This window comes from Triticum dicoccoides, chromosome 6B (genome assembly GCF_002162155.2).
Source record: "Triticum dicoccoides isolate Atlit2015 ecotype Zavitan chromosome 6B, WEW_v2.0, whole genome shotgun sequence".
In the NCBI taxonomy this organism is placed as follows: domain Eukaryota; kingdom Viridiplantae; phylum Streptophyta; class Magnoliopsida; order Poales; family Poaceae; genus Triticum; species Triticum dicoccoides.
Window position 1 is genome coordinate 163,896,696 of NC_041391.1, and position 6,128 is coordinate 163,902,823.

Here is a 6,128-nt window from a genome sequence, read left to right on the forward strand (position 1 = left end):
TCTCTATCAGATCTCACTCTCGTAAGTGACCATGAAGGGATTGACAACCCCTTTATCGCGTTGGTTGCGAGGTTCTTATTTGTTTGTGTAGGTGCAAGGGACTTGAGCGTGACCTCCTACTGAATTGATACCTTGGTTCTCAAAAACTGAGGGAAATACTTACGCTACTTTACTGCATCACCCTTTCCTCTTCAAGGGAAAACCAACGTAGTGCTCAAGAGGTAGCAGACAACCTGTTACATGCATCAACAGCAAAGAATAAAAAGAAACTAGAGCCAATATATCATGAGAAGACCTTTCAAAAAAAGGACAGTTATTAAGAATGCCAACACAAATTCAGCTAGTACCATGCTTTTTGTTCTCCAGCTAGTTAAAATGAGATACTCATTCATACAAGAAAATAGAGACACAATATGAAAATTCATTGCACAAGTGCAGGTGATGCAAAATACTTCACTGCCACACATTGCACCTAAACTTCACAGAAGATATAATTATAAAATCTAGTTTGCTGCTACTGACATTGGAAAACTGCTGTGGGTTTGTTTTAATCATAGAAGATAGAACTGATAACATTAGTTTGCTGCAAATCTATCGCAGATTTGTTTTAATCGCGGAAGATAAAATTGTTAAAATTTATTTTACTCTACTGTCATTCAATAACTGCAACTACAGCGGAAACAAGTTCTCAAACTCAGAGAGCCGACGTGCATGGACTTGTGCATCAGATGACAGAGTCGTTGGACTATCATCAGTACCGAATTCCCAAACTCAATATAAAACAAGAGAAGTAACAGCTAACTGAAAAGGTATATGAAGACAAGGAGTGAGCATAAACAGTGATTTTATTTACTTTTACTTGTTAGTTGAGGGGTAATGCACAAGGAGTCGCAAGTATCTGGAAAATTGACACACGTGAGCTAGGAAGCAAGCATTGGATCAAAATTGGAAAGCGTACGTGACTACATACAACATCTGATTATATAAGCAACTGTACAACACAGCTATGTGCTAATTGCAGGCCCCGTTTGGATGCAAAGTATTTTCAAAGCATTACTAGAATACCATAGATTTTGAAAAACTGTAGTTTTGAATACTTTGAGGCGTTTGGCTATACCAAAAACTGCAATTTCATAAACAGTGGTATTGTTGTTACTGTGGTTCTCTTGGAGTATTAAAAAAGTGGTCTGGACCTCTTTTTCTCAAACTGAGGAAAAGTCGCTCGTGTCATTGCTGGTTGACTACCGTGCAGCTTGGTTCACAAGCATAACTAACCACATGTCAGTATCCTTTCAATGGCATGCACCACACTAATTAAAATAGGATAATGATTCCTATTCTTTGTAATTAGCTACTGCCAATCACGTCTGCAACTTCCTAGCTCAGCGGTCAGAAGACCATACAGTGTTGCATGCAGCCGGCCGGCACACACTATTTTGTGTAGCTCCGTAGGTTTAGTATAAGTTAGATTAAGTTGTGTGACTATCGATCAAAACTACAGTAAAACAACATTAGCCAAACGCATCAAAACTACAGTAGTATTCATTGCCCACGCATTGCAATACGGAAGCTTTGAGATACTATGGTATTTTAAATACAGCACTGCCAAACTAGGTCCAGCCGATGACTACACAGCAGCAACTACTTCAGACATTGGCTCGAGAAATGCTTATCTTATTTATTCTTCAATGACCTAAAAAGAAATGACAACACTGCACCAACAACAGTAGACTCTCACCCAACTAATATACTAGAACTAGATCAACCAAGCATCAGTTTTAAAAAGCTCGGTTTAAGATACGTCAACGACGTAAAATCTCAGTAGCATCTCCTTGTAACATCATATGCTCAGCTGACAAACGATTCACATGCAACTCCTCTACATTATATCACACCAACACACAGAGCTGCATCTCTAGATGAGGAACAAAAAAACATTGATGGCATGCTAGGCATCAGTTTTAAAAAGCTCAATTTTAGATCATCAAAGACCGGAAAGGCCACATCGGTCTAAATGTTTCACATCCTTTGCCCAGCACAACATCATCATCGTCACGGAATTTCCCTAAACAGTCAGCTATCCACAAAAACATAGTGACCCACATCACCAACGAGCTACTGTGAGCATGTAAGGACCAGATACTATGTAGAGCTACTAAGCAAATGGGATCGGGTGGAAGGGCAAAGAGAGGGAGGTGGCTACCTACTCCACAAGGGAACTTCCTGGTGGTGATGTTGAGCAGCATCCTGACGGGGCCCTTGACCTTGAGCTCTTCTCCTTGGCACCCTTCTCCAGATCCGAGGTCACTTTTCAACACACGCACGCACAAACGCATCAAATCGGAGATGCACAAATCCAGCCAAATTAGAAAAGAAAAGAAACATCTATTGCGGTGGCGATGCAGTAAACGAGGCAAGCAGAGCAGAGCACATGACCTTCTGTGGCATGCCGTCATGGTCGTACTAGATGATGCCCTCCTCGCCGAGCTTGAGGTCAGACTCGACTATGTTCGTCGAGCTCGTTGGGCTCGAGGGTGGGGTCGCGCATGTCCTGGTCGTCCTCCTTGTCTTCCTCTTCATCGTTGATGTCGTCCTCCTTGTCCTCCTCTTCATCGTCGATGTCGTCCATGGAGGTCGCCTGCGCTTCCAAATCCAACATAGTAAAATTAACCAAAAAACACATGGTCCTAGATAGTCTAAAATTAACCTAAAACGAACTAATACACGGAATTAGTTCAGGAAAATGGATACAAGCAGACGAATCATCCTAACTAACCAGAAACAAAACATTGTTTAGTCGCTAGGCGCTAAAGCGATAGATGTTAAACACTAACTGCCTTCATAAAAAAGAGCAATAGTAACAACTAGCAAGTACTAACGAACAGCTAGCACACCAACCATGCATCAACCAGAAACCAAATATGCACGCAATATGTATCATGATAGGACGTACTTTGTAAGTTATTTGGACTTCCAGAACAGGAATCAAACATGAGAAATGTAACAACTGTTACGACAGAAATATCAGAACTAACTTTGTTGCCGGTGAATCCCTGATCCTCACTGTAGTGGCAAGATAAAACCACACAGAGTAATAAGCCTACACACACTACATGATCATAGTGTACTAAGCTAAATCTACAAGGAGGGCATTTCCAAGAGCCAAATCATCACCGAAAACAGCACCAAATAGATCATGGTCCTTGATCTGTTTACAGAGGGGTCACCTTCTTGTCCTTGGTCACGCTGGACTGGATCCTGGTCTTGATCTGGTCCCAGTAGTGTTGCAGCTTCTTGATCTCCTTCTTGAGGTCCGCCTCAAACTTCTCCTTCTGGTTTGCATTCTTGGTGTCGTAGACCTGCCCCAAAATCGCGCAAAATCATGAGAATCTAGCGTAGGGGTTGGGGAGAGGAAAGAAGACGGCGCGTGCGTGCGTGCCTTGTTCCAGATGTTGTCGAAGACGTCGACGCCCTCCTGGACCTTCTTAAGGAGACAGTCGATCTTGCCATGCAGCTTCCGACTGGCGCCCATGGCATCCGACGGTTGATCTCACGGCGTCAAACCTCCTCCTCTAGCTCGCTGCCAGCGTAGGAGAGCCTCATCCTCCAGCCCGCGTTGTCGGCCATGCTGCAGCGGACGCTCACTACCTCCGTCCTGAATCGGACCAGCCCGAGGAGGTTGAACCGCCGCGCGAACTCCTCGAGGAACTTGGCGCGGGTCGGCGGAGGAACTTGAACTCCTCGAGGAGCCAAGTTGCACGCCGGCCGCGGCCGCCGCCGCATCCATCTCTCGCCTTCTTCTCTCTTCTTCGGCGAGGTCGCCGATGGGCTGTGCGGGTGCGGGATCGGTGTGGCGTATGGTTGGGGCGAGAGAGTGGATGGGGTGACATGGATCCAGGTAGCGGGGAATAGGAGCCACTTGAGGGCGGGGAGGCGTGGGTACTCGGGCTCCTCGTCGTCGATGCAGGGGTGGAGGCCGGCCATGGTGCGGGGCGGGGGCGGCGGCGGCGGCGTGGTGGGAGACAGAGGCGAGGCGGAGAGGGAAGGACGGTGGCGGAGAGAGTGTGCGTGGATCTAGGTAGTGCGAGGGGAAGGATGGTGGCGGCGATGGGGAAAAGGGAGCGGCAGCAGCGATTGGGAGAAGGGGGCTAGGGTTTCATGGGTCGATGAGGATAAGAGGGATTCGGGAGGGGGTGAGACGACGAGGGGGGTGTGGGCTGCCGCTGGATCCGGGCTCATCCGACGGTGCTTAATCCATGATCCGCGTGAGATGATTTTAGATCAATCAGAATGTAGTATCCCCTTTGATGATGTTAAGACCATTTAAATTGGTCATAATCGATTGAAAATAAGATTCTGAATCATCTATGCTATTTGATGACCTAAGAAATTTGTAAAAATAAATAGAAATCAAAAACCTTCGAATTGTGTCACCAAGTGTGACCTACTTTTCACTAAAAATAAAAAACTTTGAATAATGTAAATATCATTAAAAAAGTGTTCTAAGATATGAGTTTTTTGTAAGAGAATCATTTTTCGCGTGTCCAAAATGATATTTTTATGAAGAACCTAGCATATATTTGTTGCAAATTTGAAGCACATCAATTTTATAATTCACAATCATAGCACCTGTGGGCGGTGAGCGGCTTGAGCATGCGCTAGTGGGAGAGAATGAGGGGGGAGAGTGAGGCCGGCTTGAAGCCAAATGATCAAACTTATCGCCAAGGAAGTTTTGAGTTTTTGTGAAGGACCTGCCAAATATTTGTTGCAAAATTGAACCAAATCAATTTTCTAGAATACTAGGCCATATTTAATGCATAATTGACCAAATGGTTGGGTGTCAAAATCTCTGATCCACCTCTCCTGAAAAAGACAAATTTCTGCCGATTCAGCTGGAAGCGGGTCAAATTTGAACCACGTCTACCTTATAGTTTGCTAGTTATTTTTCCAAAAAATCATTTTTAGGTACAAAAGTGTCAGGACCCCGACTCAATGCCACATCGATCTAGCATGTAACACCTCATATCACTTTGCGGCCGCACGGTATCCCCACGGGTGTCGCCTTACCTTGCCCGGGACCGTTTGCGCCTTTTGACTCACGTATATGATAGTGTCGCTAGCATCCATATGACAAGGAGCCCGGGCTGACATGGCTAGTCGTGAACCCAAAGTGGCACTAACTTACAGGGACAGGCACCCATGACCCAGCATCGAACGTGTCGGTCATCAGCGAGTGAATCCAGGCTGTAGCACTGGGCTAGCAGGACTCCGGTGAACCGGGCTGTAGCGGGCTAACAGGACTCCGTTATTCATCGCGTGGCATTTCCCCGAGGGGACAGACACAGGAACGAAGAAGGACACATGCCTGCCATCCTAAGTGTTCCGGAGCAGTAGCAAGCTACCATGGCTCAGTGGAAGCACTAGGAGACATTTCCCGGTAAGAGAGGCTACTAAGGATAAACAACTAGATAGTCAGATCCCACACATACCAAGCATTTCAATAACATACACACAATATGCTTGATATGTGCAAATACAACATGGCATCACAACATGACTCTACAACTCAAGTATTTAATTCAATAGGCTCCGAGGAGCGAGATATTACAAACATGGGTCTCTCGACCCAGCATTCAGAGCATACAAGTCAAAGCACAAGCGGAAGCTTAACATGTCTGAGTACAGACATCTACAAATGAAAAAGGCTGAGAAGCCTGACTATCTACCAGATCCTGCCGAGGGCACAAGATCGTAGCTGAGGTAACAAGCTAAACATCGACGTCCACGCAGTACTACTAGCGAGACTGAAGTCTCTTTGCAAAAACATAAATTAAGCAACGTGAGTACAAATGTATCCAGCAAGACTTACATCAGAACTAACTACATATGCATCATTATCAACAAAGGGGGTGGTGGGGTTTGACTGCAGCAAGCCAGCTTTGACTCAGTGGCTAACCTGAACTACGACTGCAAGTAACTCTTTTGAGGTGGCGCACACGAGTCCACATATTCACCATATCAATACACCACTATGGATCCGCTCCCGTCTCCCTACGAGAACGCCATCCATAGCACTAACGCTTATCTTGCGTATTTTAGAGTATCCACTTGAAGTTATCTATGAACTG

The 6,128-nt window shown here is 45.4% G+C and overlaps 2 pseudogenes; both read right to left on the reverse strand.

Moving 5' to 3' along the window:
* Window positions 1-1,766: 1,766 nt before the first annotated feature.
* LOC119326918 lies at window positions 1,767-1,850 on the reverse strand (annotated as a pseudogene).
* A 99-nt stretch (window positions 1,851-1,949) lies between these two features.
* On the reverse strand, window positions 1,950-2,034 carry LOC119326922 (annotated as a pseudogene).
* Between the last annotated feature and the right edge of the window lie 4,094 nt (window positions 2,035-6,128).